Below are 17,139 nucleotides of genomic sequence, written 5' to 3' on the forward strand. Positions count from 1 at the left end.
TTAAATTATGTGCAAATAAAAAATCCTGTGAAAGGTGCAGGGAATATTGAATTAGTATCTCAGTTCAATAATGGGCAGAGTGATTTAGATAAAAGTTTGAAAGCTGATCAGGCACAGCTAATGGAATCAGTAAGCTGAGAGAAGGGAACAAGGATCTTGTGGGAAATGTAAACAAATTTCGTTTCATTTGTTTTAGATAGTAATTGGCCTAGAAAGGCGATACCTATTGATTTAGCACTAATGATGATCAGAGGCTGATGGAAGCAACAGAAAGCAAACACAAATCCCAGAAAACATTTATGAATTTACTTAGGAATGAAAGTCCATCTGTAAGAATTCCTGAAGGAGAACAGTTTTCCTGGGATTCATCAGTACCCTGAGAACTGATGAGCTCAGACAGAGGCTTGGGGACATGCCTGTGTAAGCAACATTTACAACTCAATTGATAAGGCTGGGGCTCTTTATTTGTTTTAACGATCTTGTCACACAAAGGGAGCCATGAAAAGGATCTAAGAGAAAAGGGCTTGTTTTGTTACGGAATAAAGAGACCTCCACAAGTTTCTCTGGTTGAATCCCTCATTGCAGTCAGATTTGATGTCCCTGTCCTGGCTGGTGTGAGGATTGAACAGAGATCCAGTCTGATCTGAGCCTGCAAACAGTTTATGGAATATGGATCTACAAATCTGATCCAAAAGTCAGCAGAACAAACAGGAGCCAATGAGGTGTCTCAGCACTTCCCCACCCTCCTGCACCCACAGGCACTGTGGAATAAAGCACAGGATTAGAGTGATTTTACTCTTCAGCACCTATTACTCTAAACAGTCATGCAGGGATATCAATACCATTATCCTAAGGAGGAGAATTCAGAAGGCTTTTTATTTGTCCATGGAAGATCTGGTATTTAATGACTTGGAACGTTCTTGCTTGAAGCAGAACATTTTATTTTAAAACACACCAGCACCCCCAAGCACTGCAGGAGCTCACAGGCACCTGCACTGTGGCTCTTGTGCTACTTCCAGTTGTTTATTAAAAGTTTGAGAAACGCAGTTTTGGTGTAGCTTCTGTGGATTCAAAACATATAATCAGCTATGGTACTGCACAGAGCAGGCTGATAAGAAATGACAAAACAGACTGTCATGTTAGGAATTTAAAAGGGACTAGTTCTATCATCCCTTATTTCACTCTGTTAAATACATAAATTTCATTTTAAAGACTTCTTTGATCACTCATGTGTTGTTAAATTGTACAGGAGCATGCAATGACATGTTAGGATTGCAAATTGCAGCCACAATCAAACATGTACATGGAATATTTGTTGCAGGGCAACTGCCTTTCCTATGCCTCAATCCATTGCTGTGCATGTTTTTTATTTGTCTTTCATTATATCTTCTTTCTGTCTTCATGAAGAAATGACAGTTTGCTTTGAGAAGCTAAAATGAAGAAAAAAGTTTGATTCAAGTGGGTTTGTTTCTATTAGTTAATCAGTGTGAAAGGAAGAAGGTATAAGGCAGTCCTTGATATTTGGAAACTCATGTATCACTCATGTCATTATGAAGAAAATCTGAAAGGAGTAAGTAAGAATAAAACTTTTAAGGTTTTTTACTATCTCTATTTGCTATCAGGAGTCACAAGAACCAATGTTTTCTTCGGGCTTTTAGAAAGAATATTCCCTCTTGGCTGGTACATTTTTTTGCCAGAAACTTGCTGGGTTTCTGTTCTTGTCTCACCATTCTCTTCCAGTTCCACTTAAGTACCGCCCCAGGCCTAGAGCTTTATAAAGACATGAATCACATCCTCTCTGGGATTGGCCTTTGCTATTTAAGAGCACCAGGGTGGTGGTGCTAAGGAAACAGTGAGATTTGCTTAGCTCCCCCCAGTCTCTGAGGGAAGCTTCTCCTATGCCAAGCAATCCAAAACAGTTAACAGTTTTTAGTTAAATAAAATAAACAGTTTTATTTTATTTAACTGATAAGTGACAAATTTATTTTTTAAATAAATTTGCCATTTATTAGTTAAATGAAATGTCCTGTGTAGAGCTGTCACTGAGCTTTGTGAAACCCAGCCTGAGGCTGTGGTGGGGCAGGTTTTGTGTGACTGAGGATGGCAGGAATGTGCCCTAAAAGCTGCCTGTGGGCACTCAGTTCCCAGCCAGCAGAGAGGAAGGGGTTTCTGTCATGCAAACCATCTCAGCTGAAGGTGCACACTGGAAAAGGGGAACCCACTCAGGCTCCAGCACTGCCTCTTTCCCTGTGCTGGCTGTGAAATCTGATTTCTTTAATCAGATATAGATATTTCCACCACAGTTGTTCATTCCTGCCCATGTCTGCAGGAATAACAGGAAAAGCAGATCAGGCTTGCCCAGATACCATTTTAATTCTGTGCTTATGGAAATGGTTTAGCTGGTAATTAGAGCTGACCCAGTCCACCTGGGAATGCTGTGAACAAAAAAGCTGCTCATGTACATTATTGTGCTCAATTAGCCAAGCAAAGCCCTGTTGAGAATCAGGCTATTGTTTAAATATTTTTAGAGCCAAACAGTACAGAAAGGGAGAGTTGACAGCTGAAGAACAGCAGGGGGATTTTAGCCCTCAGAGTTTTTATTTGTAAAGGAAAACACACTCAGAACTCTGCTAGGAGAGTAGCTAAGGAATTGACATTGCAGTTGGTTAAGGATGTAAGGGGAGCCCAAAGATCTTTGCCAATTCTAATAGAATTCTAACTTCTGTTTCTCTTCCATCTCCCCTGCTCTAAGTTGTAAAGCAATGCCTTGTAGAACCTACCCTTGCATTTTTATTTACACACTATAGATGCAAACTGTTAACACCTCTAATTTAGGGTGGTTTTGGGTTTGGTTGCCTCTGATCTGCAGTTATTTTCTTTGGAGGATGGGTTGTTCTAGCTAACAATATTCTCATTTTGTAGTGGGACGCAAGCCAAGACAGGATCAGGACTGCTGTACCCAAATAAGACCCCTCTTGCTGGCAGTGTCATATTTTGTTGAATGTAAAACTTGAGAACTGAGGCCTTTATTGATGTAAGAGTGGCTCTTTCTATGTTCCAAGGAAAAAAACACTAGTAAAGAAAGGCACAGGTGCCTTTGAGAGCTCAAAATCATAGAACTGGAGGAATTTGGTTTGGAAGGGACCTTAAAGCTCCTCTAGTTCCAACCCCTGTAATGGGCAGGGCACCTCCCACTGGACAAGGTTGCTCAAGGATGGAACAAATCAGCCAATTAGACCAGACCTGTGTATTTAAATGAGATGTTTGAATCAATTACTGCAGTCATCAGCACAGGGCAGGCAGCTTTTGCAAGCAGTAAAAGAATTCTAGTCTGAAAGCTGGACACAGCAAATGACAGCATGTTTTCTGTCTTGATAGCAAGAGATTAACAATCTGTGGCTGCAGAATAGGCTGCAGGGTAAAGTGGATAATGCTGGCAGATTTAAGAGCTCACAGTGTGAGGAGATGTGATTCACAGCTGGTCAGGACTGAGGGGAGGCAGGGAGTAGGTCTTATGGCCAGCTGTGGGTCCCTGAGGGCACACATGAAACAGTGTGAGTCATGTAAAAATTATGGACTGACAGTGGAAAGAGATTGTCTGATCCCATAAAATTATTTCCTAGCTCTGAGTACAATATTTCTCCTCTCTGTTCTCATGTAATGATGAAGTCTATGTTTTGGAATGTTGCTTTTCCTGTTTCTGATGTCTTGTCATTCAGACAAGTGCTATGATTAGAAAACTGAAGGTGTGTGTAGCAGTATAAAAGTAGCTGATGCCATGTAGACAATCAGCTGGAGTTTGCTGAAGAATTCAAGGATTCAGCACCTCAGAGGAGGGGAGATGACCTCCCCTGAGTGCTCAAAGTGATGGGAAGGGTGATTGTCAGCAAAATGATCAGACAGCTGATGGAAACAGCAACATAGAAAACAAGCCCTCCTGCCCTGTTGGTTTTTTGGGATTTTAAACTAACTGTATTTTTGCCTCTCACATTTGTGCATTTTTGCTGTGTTTTTACAGAGCTAAAATATATCTGATAGTACTCAGAAGTATTAATTTGTACTTTGTACGCTATTTTCTGCACGTTTAAATGTGCACATGATGCAATTTACAAATTCCAATCAAGAATGTAAATCCCAGGGAAGCGTTGAAGTCAGATGTCATCTGAATGTTTAGTGTGATTTCTACTTATGGCATTGAAATAATACAGCTGGGGAGAACAATTTTTGTTCTCTTAAAGAGTAAAAAATTTGTAAACAGCCATGGAAACAAAGAGAAGACTGCACAGTTTTTTGTGTGTGTATAGATGTTATTTCCATTGAATTGCTCTGGAGATAGTGCCTCAGAATTAAAAGGTTAAGGTCAGGTCTGCTGCCAATACTTCTCAGTATAACACCACTAATGGACTGTTATAATGGAAATATAGTGAATAAGAGAACAAGTGGATAAGAGTACAATGGTTGTTTTCCCTTCTGAATTTATTCCCTCTCTTTTATTTCTGCAGCATCAAGAGAGCACTTGTAGCACAAATCCAGGGGAGGAGAGGTCTGGTAAGGTGATGGCTGTTTCTTCTTTCAGTGTTTCACAGACATGTGTGCCAGTGTTGTGTACGCTTATATAACAACACTAAGTTTATAAATGCTGTTAGAAATTGATTTCTGAATTCATGACAGTAAAAACCCATTTAAGACAATCTGAGTAGTGTAAATGAGAACACAATGTTACACAGCTGAGTGTTCATTCTGCTTTTAAATGCCATGCTGAATCTAGTTTTGAAAAAATCCAGAATCCCTTAATAAAGGGTGTTATTTCTACTTCATCTGGTAATGTAGTTTACATACTGGAAAAGTAACAAATTTGCCACTAAACTATTCTTCCAGTGTTCAGTCTAGAATAGAAATGATTGCTGCAATAAACAGAACGAAAGTGGTTGTTAAGTTCTCCCTCTCCAGGCCTGGTGAAATATTGTTTCCACTTTTGAAACAAAGGCTTGTTTATGTTCTACAGTAGTGTGAGATTCATTTCATGAATAGAGTTCAACGTGATTTACAGTTGCCATAAGGCTCATCAATGCTACAAACATTGTAGTCTCAATAGAGGAGGAAAATACCTTAAAAAAAGGTAATAAAAGAATGTCTATATTTCTTGCCAAATTATTGGAAAAGGTGAAAACTGTTTCTAAGTTGTCATGCAGATGGTAGCTTCAAAAAATAAAATGCATTTGTATATTTTGGAGATATGTTTAAAGGAGAGTCATAAACTTTGTTTTGGTTGTTTTATTTAAATTTGATCATTTATAACTGAGTTGAGAGGTCTTGTTTTGCAACAGCTTTCAGATATTTCTGTGTGAAAGAATGGATTTGTGTTTATGCAAATTATTATTTACATAATTACATACATTACATGTAAATACATGTAATTATTTACCTAATTGCATACATTATTTGCATGTATTTTTACAAACTGAGATTGAACACCATCTTGTTCTTTAACTGGTTACATCATCAGAACTCCTTCTGGAAGAGCCCTAATTTGGCTGATTTGGTGCCCCTTAACCCCAATATGGGAGTTAATTTTTAACTGTGTTCTACTGAGAGACAAAAATAATGAAATTCTAACATTTTTTTAATATGTATCAAAGCCAAATCTGGACATCTGAAGACCTCTTTCACAGGAACTTAAGCAAGCACAATAAAATAAATCCCTGGAGCAAAGCCCTGGGTCTTGCACTGAGTCAAGGGCTTTCCATTCTCTTGGAGATCCCAGCTGTGTCCTGGACCAGCCCTGCATCACTGACTGCAGCAGGAGACTTTTGGTGCTGCAGAGAGGTTCTGTGCCTGATGATTCACTTTTGAGCTCTAAACAAATCAATGAAATGTAAAATTCTTAAGACCTGTTCGGTTCCATGGAGAGAAAGGAAATGATGTTTCTGCCCTGACTGCATGACTATATTATCTTCTGATAATTGGCTTTTGGGCTCAGTAATAAAATAAATTTTTTTTTCTGCTCTCTGCACAATCTGACTCTTTATAAGGAAGTGACAGCAGTGCAGAACATAAAATGCAGTGAAAAAAACAGCTGTGGAAGGCAGTGCATTAGCTCTGGCGTGGTAGCAAAAGTAGCTGTGAAGGAGTAACATGAGAAAGTGTTAAACCAAGGAGCTGCATGCTGGGTCCCGGTGCTCGTCACATCCCTCCTGTGGGGAGCTTCTCTTGGTGTCAAAGCTGGGTACGACTCCAGGTTTGAGGGTTTCTGTTTGGTGCTGTCTCCATATCCCTGTGCACTCTGAGATTTCTGCAGGCAAGTTCTTCAGGGCTCACTTAATGAGAAAGAAAGTGTTTTCTTATTTCTGTTAAGTGCGTAATGGTATTTCAACAGCTGGGCAAGAAGCGCTCATCCAGTGTAAAGTTACATTTTGCACATTAACCCCTCTTTAAGAGATACAGCCAGAGAAAGATGCCTTCTATTGTGTTTTAGTAACATATAAAGCACTCTGCCACGGGGTTCCTTGCCCATTGTTTTATACCAATGAGGACATTTAAGATTTTCTCAACTTACATTTGACTGCGAGGGAAAAAACTGAAGGAAAAAAGAAGTAGTACTTAGTTCTTTATATACTGGTGTTTGAAAATAAAATGCTCACATCCAACTCTGAAAATCCAATCATCTGCAGTAACTGGTTTTTTTTCCTTTCATCTGCAGTAACTGGTTTTTTTTCCTTTTTCTCTTTGGAAATGAGTGAGTTACTATAAATTTTTCCTACCTTAGCTGCTTATGCTATTCCCTGTAAAAAATTGTATGTCTGTTATGCATTTACTATGCTTTTGTGGTGGATTTTTTTCATATATATAAAATGCCTTTACATCACATAGATGTCATAAATATTGTGCTTTGCAATCTATTGTAATAACAGGAAATAACAGATTATTTATCAGTTGAAGAATCAGCTGTGCTCTGTATTAATACAAGGCATTCCTTAGGTTCAGAAGGTAACTAACAAGAGTTGGGAACCATTTCTGACAAGTTGACAAGAATTTAATAATTTTTCCTCTCTCTCATTCCATGTCCATGGCAGTACACATGGAATCCAGGGCAGTATGGTGATTCTTTCAATAGAAGATTATAAACAAAGATATATATATACAGAAACACAGAATATATACACATATTTTTATATATAACATAACGTAACATAACACAACACATAATTTCTGTATATATACAGAAAAAAAATTCAAGTAGTGCAGTCACCACTTAATGTATATTTTATTTCACTCTTGAGTTATTGGTGAAAATGGTTTAGGAATCTTTCTGAAACATTCAACATTTTTGCTGTTGTCCCTCCACTCTGATGTGTAATCTGTCAGGGATTTGGGATTTTTTGTCATGCTTCAGTGCTCTCCTTAGCATGAAGATTTATATTAGTACAAATGAGTGAAACCCAGGTATTTAGGTGCTTTGAGAATATTCTTGAAATATATTGTAGTATTTAATCCTCTAGCCTTGAGAGTTTAAGGGAATATTTCCAAAGTATGCAGGTACATTTTGTTCTTTTAATTTTTCTAATATAAAAACATTATTTGAGAAAAAAACTGGAAACAATGTAGAATGCATCTGGTGTGTTGCTTTTATGCCATATGGCTTTTAAAAATGTGAAGGGAACCTGAAAGCAAGGGGCTTATTTTTCAGTTGTCATGTCATTCTTAAAATCACCTGTTTGGGAGGTAAGTCAGTGCTGATTCTGATTGTCTCTGTCTTGTGTGATTTATAGCAAAGGAGGATAATGAATCTGAAGTCACTGGCAACTCCTTCCATCTCTCATGCAGGTTAAATTATCATGGTTGGATTTTTAAAGCATAAATTATTTCAGAATATGTGTTTGTTCCTGCATCCTAGAGTTGCATACTTACTAAGACCAAAATACTCTGTTTATTTTTTTTTCTGAAATTAAGTAATGGTGCTTATAGTTGTTGCTGGAATGGGCAGGTGAGGAATGTTTTAAGTTAATAATGTCCTATATTGAAGTGTTGTTATTTCACATAAAGGCTTTGTATCCTTTCTGTCCTTGTCTTTCACATTGACAGGTGACCTTGTTTTCCTGAAAAAAACCCCTGATCTTTGTAGAGAGAGTTAACCTAGAAGTATATTATGTTCAAATCCATCAGGAAGGCTCAGGTGAACACACAAACAACAGAGATGCATTTCCAGGACAAAAGTATTTGCTGCTTACCACTGAAGTGTATCAGAAATTAGAAGAAAAACAGAGCTGAAAAGCTGCCAGGCTTTGTCATGGTTCTCTGATACTTTTCACTTTGTTTTCCGTGGTCAACTGAGTTCATGAGAATCTTGGCTTTCATTTTCAGTGGAATTGTTTCTGACCATTGTTTGTAGAAAGCCTTGAAAATCTGAAGCAAGGACACCTAAGAGCATCAGAAAAATAGGAGGCAGGGAAGAACTTTACAGCTTTTCTTCAAACAAAGTTTCATGGCTTTTAAGGCAGTTACTATGATTTTTGCAGGGCACTGAAGTAGATTTTTTTTTTAAACTTTGCACTGGCAGTGCTAAAAATAAAATGTTGGGACATGTTTAAACACATTCTGGGAATAAATCACAAGGAGATTTGAAGCTGCAGCAACCAGTGGGCAACTCCACTTGGGCTTTCTTGGTCTCCTGTGAGAACCCCACCTCATTAAAATCAATGGAAATTTTGTGTATCATGCAAAAAACCAGCCATGATTTTCAGAGTAATTGGGTGTATGTACAGAATTCTGCTGTTGCTCAATAACAGTGTGTCTGTGCCACAGATCCAGGTGATATCAGAGTAAATATTTTTCTATGTAAAAAGTGTGACCTCGATCAACATGACTTGCATGTTGAGATTGAAGTACCCTGAAGTAATCAAGTTCCAGCAGCCCAATTTTGGCCTTTGGTTGGTTGTGTTGTTTTATAGTTTGTAATCCTAGAAGGAGCTGCTGGGATCCCTGTGATGTGTGAATTTGTTTTGGCAATTGGTACAGGGAGTTTTGTTTCCCTCATTGAGGCTATCAGGATTTATCTCACTAGAAATTAGCAGTCTTGTAGTAGCTGCAGTACAAATGAATGGAAAACCCAACATGTTCTTTGTAACAAATTATAATTTAGCTTTGTGTGGAATTTTAGCAAATTCACATTGGAACTACCATTAATAAAACACTAATTCCCAGCTGTATGTGAGCCAAGTTATTGCAAGTTAAAACCACAGCACAAAGAATATTGGAGAAGCTCTTTCAGCTGAGGGATGGTTAACGATAAACACGCAATTTTCTGCAGATTTCAAGCATTCCATTCACAGGTGTTAAGAGTTATTTGGTGTCAAATAATATTTTTAAGCATGAGCTTGTGGGGGGGAAACAGAGAGGGAAAGGAATTGTGTGGTGTTGCAGTTTTACAGTAATGTGTTTGCAGCGTCTCTGTAACTGGGATCAAGTGAATCTTAGCTGTACTTCTAAACAATTCTTCAGTAACAGAGGGAATAGTTTTGGAATTTTCAAGATCAGCATGAAATTATTAAGGGGTTGTTGTAATGCCTGACTAGTGAAAGCTTTATCCCAAGGCATAAAATAAAATCTTCTCCAGTGTTTCACATTGAAATGGCTTAGGAAAAGTATTTTTTAATGACTGAGGAAAGTTATTCATTGTGGATAAGAGCTGGAAAGCTGCACATTGTAATTCTAAAAGAAGCCAGATTTGTAGCAGGATAGAGATACTTGAGATTGATCCTAGCTATATTTTTACCAAGTAGACTAAGACTTTTACTAAAAGGAAAGTCATCTGCTGGCAGAAGGTGTCAGAACAGAATGGGATAATGCTTGCGTTGGTTCAATGCACTCCAGTAATTTGGGATAAATGAATTTAGAGAAAATAAGCTAAGTTCTCTTAGACAACTTCAGTGTCTCATAAGATCTGTATAAATTTGCAGGGTAGTTTTTTTTTTTGTTTTGTTTTGTTTTTTTTTTTTTTTTTGGTGGTGCCTGCTGATAAAGAGGAGGTCCTTGATATAAAACTCTTTAAGTTTTATGAGCTGCAAAAAATCCAGCTTTCTGTTTTGTCCCATAGCTCATTTTGGATCCCTTGCTCATAATCAACACTCTGATTTCTCCACAGATTATTTTACTATAATACAGGGAGATTACCAGTAGAAATGCACTTAATAGGATTTTGTTTGTTTCACAGACTGAACCTTCCAAAGGCCTGAGGCTCTTTAGCACAATACATTAAGTGCTCCTCACTGTATTAAACCCCAGTGGAACACACACAGCACCTCTGTGCAGGGCATTAATGAGATCCCTTGTTTTCCTTTCCCTCTCTTGGATCACCTAATCCATTTTTTATGGATGTATTTCATCACGTTTCCTCAGAAGTTCAGAGCTCCTCTGTAAGTGGCAGTTTGCATTGAGGGGTCACTCGGGGTGTCCCTGGGGGGGTGAGGGGACACAGAGCAGTGCCCAAGGAAACCAGTGCTCTGACACTTGTGGTTCCCATAAGCTGCAATGCTGTTGAATTGTATATTATTGGTCTTAATACTTTAAACAATGAATGTTTAAAGTATTAAGACCAAAATCAGTAGTTAGACCAATTGTGGATGTGTTTTAATTTGATCGTTAATTATTAGAGATATGTTTTAGAGCCATATATATATATATGTTATATATATATATATTACAGAAAGGTATGCATACAAGATAAGAATGTTCATTTTACAAACCGTATCCCTTGTATTACAGAACAAAAGGAGTGTTTTGTTACTCTAATGAAATATTTACTGCAGCTAGAGCTGCTAAATTGTGTAGCATTTTCATTCTGAATTGTATTACTTGGTTCTGGTTTGTCAACTACTACAAAATGTGGAGAGGTGCCTCTGGGCATATAAATAGTATGTGTAGAGTTTGATAAAATGTTTTTAAATTACAGTAACAAAAAAAAATCAATAACAGCCAACTAATTAATAGTCATCTTTGATACTATGAGAACCCTTCAATAATAAGGAAAGGGTGGATTAAAATATTCCAAGAAACTTGATCTCTGTTACTACTCTACTGTGTAAGCACAGAGCAGAGTGTGGGTGTTGGAAATTTCAATCCAATCTTGAAATTCAAATCAACAAGAGTTTTCTACCCTTGATTGTAACACCCATGCTCATCCACACCTAGCACCAAAGGCATGCCTGCTGTTATCTATGAAATCCCTGCTTTGCCAAGTAATTCTGGAATTGACATGGTCTTCGCTGAGCTGCTGAATGCTCTGCTGTGTGCAGAACACACTGAGATAAATAATGTGGGTGGGTTTGCAGCAGGAGCTGATCTGGAGTTTTGGGAATGCCATCACTGTCTGAAGCTCAAAGGTTTTAGAGTTAAAATCAGCCAGTCTCAATCTGACTTAAATGGACTGGTCGAATAATGAAGAGGGATGATTTAATAAAAACTCAGCTTTTTCAGGAGAAAAGGTGTGATTCTCTTCACATGGAAATTTTGCAGATATTTCCAAGGAGAAGATTTTGAGTCTGTTTACTGTTGGAATTGGGACATGAGAAAAGACTTGAGAAAGGAAGTTAGGAACAAAAATATATTAAAAAAATAGTGTTCAGAGGAACTGTGAATCCAATCCTAAGGAGAAATCAAAAGCAGGGACCCACCTGGCTCTGGAGAATGCAATAATGTTTATATATTGCCTGATTAGATACAGTAAAGGAAAGGAGTGAAAGGGTGGAATTGAGGTCTTCCTGAATTGATGTGTTTCAGCTGCTGACAATAAACATGTTTATTAAATTTCCTGCCAGTGGAAAAGACTAAAGGAGCAGACCATCTAAATACATTTGTGTATTATTGTGTTTCTAGTTTTCTTCCTAGAAGCTGTTTTGGTTTTAGGACCCTCAGGAGGTCAAAACTCACTACTTACTTCTCTAGCTCATAAGATTGGCTTAAAACATAATGAGATTTTTAAAAAAGCAAAGAATTTTTACTGCTTTTTTATTTGCCCTTCTTATTTTTGAGCCTTAGGTCTAACTATATGTTGAGGAACATTCATTAAATAAAAGCTGTGAAAACATCTTGGGCATATGATTTTAGGAATCAGAGAGGCAGCTGCATGGCCTGGAATGTGACTTTATTTAGCATAATGATTTCATAAAGTTGATAACTTGTATATACTTATGGGAGTCCCAATGAACCTTTGAAGAGCTGTGTTTCTTAGTTTTGATTTATATATATATAAATATATATATATTTATTTATATATATTATATCTATTGATAGATTTATATATAGTTTTGATATATATATGTGTCTTCTGTTCATACAGAAAATTTAATAGTTCCTTGAAATGGTACTGCCCTAAGAGGCCTGAATGGTCATTCACAGCTAGCTAGAACCACCAGTTCTCCTAAAAAATAGGCCTTTTTACTTCAGGAAATGAGGCAATTTTGCAATCTGCTCTTTATCTGAAACCCTGGTTGTGAAGTGCTATGATGAGCTCTCACATTATCCTCTTCTTGAAAGGAGCCTGCACTATTAATTTAGTGAATGATTCTATTTATAGTTCTGATTCCACTAAAATTAAGAAGCAAAGAGTTCCTTTCAAAATTTAATGAAGTCTTTTGAATATAATTAGATGTGTTCCCTCAGATAAGGACTGCTTGACCAGTTGGTTCATTCCTTTAATCTTGTCCTGTTGCCCTTATTTTAACTCCAGTGTGTGACATATCTTTGCTGAAAGGCTGGATGACCATTATAAAGAGTGCCACCTCCTCCTTCTCATGGGGGAAAAGATCAAGCAGGGATGCAGCACCACAAATACCTTATTGCAGTGACTCTGATGAAATCTTCATGCTCTACAACCTCAATTTAGTCACCAGTTATATCACAAATGTCTTGTGAGTCAGGGTGAGCAGCGAAGAGCTCTGTGTCACTTCCTGTGCTTTAATTCTGTTTGGAGAAATCTGGAATGTGGCTGGTGACGTGGTGTTGATGAGCTAAAACATTGGGTGGAAGAGACCTAATGCTGTTGGAGCACTTCAGAAGATATTTATGAAGATATAACACAAAGTTAGTAAACATATCAATGTACAAAACTCGCCTGATTTTGGTCGTTGTGCCTTAGTGTGCTTTATGAGCTTGGTAGTGCTTGGGCTGTGCTGTCACTAATTGTGGAATGAGCAAGTGGGGCAGACAGCTGGAGAAATGTTTGAAGCAGGGTCCTTGTCACAGGTTAAATCCTGCCTCAAGGTGTGCAATATCAGCCTAGGAGCCATTTATTCTCTTGGCAATCTAATCTTCTATAAATGCTCTGCCTCTTCAGGGTGGGTGCTTTTGGGTTACTAAATATTTATCAATGCTAACGTCTTTTTAAAAGTGTATCCTTATCTTTATTGTATGAAGATAACATTAACTAGCCTGGGGGAGAGGGACATGAGGGAGCTGATTGTGTTCTTTTATTTCTCCCAAGACTCAAGCAGAAATTGTTTAAAATGTATTCCCAGCTCTTGCTGTTGCAGTGAGAACTTTTGGCCTCTTAAAAATGATATTTGGATGTGTAATTAAATTTGGTATAGATACAATATTTTTCTGAAGTTTGCAAATTGTTCTTCCAGAACCTTGCTGCAGATTACATGATCTAGCTATTAAACATGCCTTATCTTTTGAATGGAAAGCAAAGATTAATGACTCAAACTAAAATGATGCATTAGATGTGTGTGATGAGATGCAGTCTTGCAGTGATGTAGGAATTGGAACCAGAGAAGATGAAAATGTTAAAATGAGATTAATAGAGGCACATGCTGAAGTAGAAAAAAAAAAAAAAACCAAACCAAAAACCCACAAAACTCAAAAAACTACCCATTCTGTGCAAGGGAAAGAAAATAAATGCTTGAAATAAATGTTTGTCTTGTATATATAAAATGCACTTATAATAACTCTTTAGAACTGTCTGTCTCTCAGTTGTAGTCTTACTTTGGAGTAAGGCTGCCTGAAATTTTAGCAAAACAAAAATTTTCTGGGAAGAGAAGAAACTCTGCAGAGTTTGTTCTATATTTGTAAATTCACTCACTACTAAAAGATCCAGAGAAATTTTAGAAGTGAGTCTGGCCCAAACATCACTTGGGAGGTGCTGGGAGAGGCTTTTTTGTACCGACTCCACCATCTGTGCAGCTGCTGTTCTTACAGAAGTGAATTCTTTAAGGATGTGTGATTTCTTCCTCTCTGTGAGCAGTGTATTGGTGCAAATGTTTGTATAACCCCCCAGTACAGAAGATATTTTGTCTTACACATGAAGTACTTGGTTATCTAGTTATGTGTTCTGCTCAGGTGAAAGGGTGCTGTGGTTAGTTTGGTTTTGTTTAAGGAAAATTTACAGGAAAATAATCAGTTCTTTTATGTTTGTTTTCATGTATAACTGACCATTCTGGCAGGCTTATTTTGAATGGAAAATATGGGTTAATTTCTAAATCAGTTGAAAATTGCATAAATTAAATTGGTCTAATGAAGTAAATTCATACTGTAGATGCAAATTAAGATACTTTAATCCCTAGGTTAATCAGGTCATAGGAAGAAGTTACCCTGATCTGTCATCACCTCTCTGTGGGTGTTTGCTGAAGGAGCCATTCACATGAATATTCTCTAAAACTCCTTAAATGTGAAGGTTTAACTGTTGAAACTGGCGAGCTGATTTAGCTCATTAGTTTCTTGCCTGCATTAGGTGAATCTGAGAGCACTTTCACCAGCAGAATCTGCCAGGTTAGTTGAGTGTCCTGTCCAGTGGAAAATATTGTAGATGACTATTACAACTTCCACCAAATTACCTAGATCTGGAAGAGGATATCTATCTGCAAATTTTCTTTTAGATCTCACTCCTGTTGGTAATTTTGATGTTTTATATTTTATAGTATATTTTTCTTCAAAATGAGAGTCTAATAAGCATTTCCTTAAGTTGTCTTGAACATGGTTACTTGTGGAGGGCCTAATTCATAAGTAATATATAATGGGATGTGAAATAAGTGGTATGATTGAGGGAACACCAAAGAAAAAAAGCTATTAGAGGTGGTAAGTTTTGAAATATTTTTAAGTTGTTGCTACAGAGATAAGTAGTGTGGGATACCACTGGCAAGGTTTAATAAATATGGTTTTTTCACCTGAGGATTGAGACCTATTTTAGGGTTGTGGAGAGTTGAGCAGTTTGGTTCCATTTAGATGTGGGAGTGAGTAAATACTTGCAGACAGTAATTACAGCCTGGTTTTGTTCCCCTGTGGAGGAGAAATGGAAGTGGTGATGCCAGGAGAGGAGGACAGCTGGAGGCAATGGAAGGGTGGCAGGAAGACAGATGAGGCAAAAGGGGCTGCATTTCAAAAATGTTTGAAAAACTGTCATAAGTGGTTAGACAAAGTTTAATGTGAGATTGCAGTAGAGGAAAAACCAGCACAGAATAGCTGAGTGATTGATGACTCACTCAAGATTCAGTTAGGAAAAAAAATCATCTTTAAATAAACTGTATAGCACTTGAGATCCTCTGATACTGTACTGCTTCAGGTACAAGAAACACTGTGCAGGGTTCCAGTTTGGGATGAGACTGCTCTGAAAATTTGGTCACTGCTGTCAGTTCATTTCTGGTCAAACCCCACTGGCCCAGATCATCCTGATTGGTGTTCATGTATTCCTGTTCCAGAGAGTTGGATGTGCCCAGGAGGGTCCCTTGGCCATCTCCACCTGCCCTGAATGCAGCTTTTCCCTGATGGATTCTTCTCAAGAAGAATTTCATAAAACCTGCAATGGATGAACTGGTGACTCAGCTCAGCACACACTGTGCCTGTCTCACTGACAATAGGGTTCCTTGGTCTGGGTCAGGTTTTAGGTTAATATCATCCACTACTCTTAATAAAGAGCCTACAGTGAGATTTCTCCTGGCAGGGTGATGACAGGGCATGTGTAATACTCTGAAACATTCTTAAAAATACCTGCATACCAAGTGTGAGGGCACTGGACAAAGAATGAGAAAAAATACCTGTTAAAAAGGATTACAAACAAAGCAAAAAGGATGGGTAAAATATTGAGGGTGTCTCCATTTTAGAGGTGCAGTTATGAAGCTTGCAGAGCTTGTTTAGAAATACACAGAATGCTGAGAGTCCTGTTGAGAACCAAATCAAGCCTGAGATCCAGCTTCTTTATCCCAGACATTGTGGAACCAGGCCATGATATATTTCCAGATTCTTTCAGAAAGCCACACCAAAGCTTCTTTTCTACAGGTTATAACATTTTTCCTGTCTGATGCAGTGGTGGTATTAAAGCTCATTAGAATTAATAATAAGTTTAAATGCTTCACCCCTTAATCCCAGTGGGTGTCACCTGCAGGACATGGGATTTTTGAATGTCACATTTTCTTGCAGTGACTTTCAGAGAGCTGCCATCGAGGTTTGTCAGGCTGAAAGGCTGTGGTGCATCGTGGAATCAAATGTGCAGACTGCTGAACTTTGTGTGGATGCTTTTTTCATAAATTCTCCACAAAACCTCCCTGAGGGTATCCCAGCCTCAGGAATGTGCTCAGGGAAGGCACAGGTGGCAGTTTGCCATCGCAGCTCTGTGACAGGAGAGATGGGGGACTCCAGGCAGAAGGAGGAGGCTGACTCATAAGCTGTTGGCATCCCTGAAACATGTGAAATTCTGCTGCACACTTTTGGAGTTTGGGATGTCTCTGCATTTGCTGAGTCCTACCAGAGATTGCTGCTCACTCATGCCTTTCAGTGGAGAGATGGCTTTTATCTGCCTTGGGGAAAGCAGGAGTTTACTCTTCCTGCATAAATTACATGTGGTTTTTGGGGGTTTTTGTCAGTGGAAAGATTTCCTATTTGGTTATATTTAATACTTTAAAAAAAAATAAAAATCAAAGAGCCTGTTTGGACAGTGTGCAGGTAATGCAGGTATTTTACAGAACGGATTGACTTGCAAGTGGATATTTTCATTTGCACTAGTTTAAATCTAACTTAGGCTTCCAGGGTCTGCAAGTGTTATTGCCTCTTGTGATTAAATGCTCTAGGACTTAAACTGATTTGTCCAAGATCAAGTCTGTTAGTCCAGACTTGCATCTCAGGTATATTTCTTATTTCAGGCTCAAAGAGTTT

At 38.0% G+C, this 17,139-nt stretch overlaps 1 long non-coding RNA gene across 2 annotated transcripts in view; it reads left to right on the plus strand.

The window, feature by feature from the left end:
- LOC135447730 (uncharacterized) overlaps window positions 1-17,139 on the plus strand; it is an 81,243-nt gene that overhangs the window by 25,234 nt on the left and 38,870 nt on the right. For both annotated transcript variants that reach the window (XR_010440275.1, XR_010440276.1), the window contains exon 3: window positions 4,503-4,548. This is a non-coding gene — a long non-coding RNA (uncharacterized LOC135447730). The remainder of the gene's footprint in view (window positions 1-4,502; window positions 4,549-17,139) is intronic.

This window comes from Zonotrichia leucophrys, chromosome 4A (genome assembly GCF_028769735.1).
Source record: "Zonotrichia leucophrys gambelii isolate GWCS_2022_RI chromosome 4A, RI_Zleu_2.0, whole genome shotgun sequence".
NCBI classification, from domain to species: Eukaryota; Metazoa; Chordata; class Aves; order Passeriformes; family Passerellidae; genus Zonotrichia; species Zonotrichia leucophrys.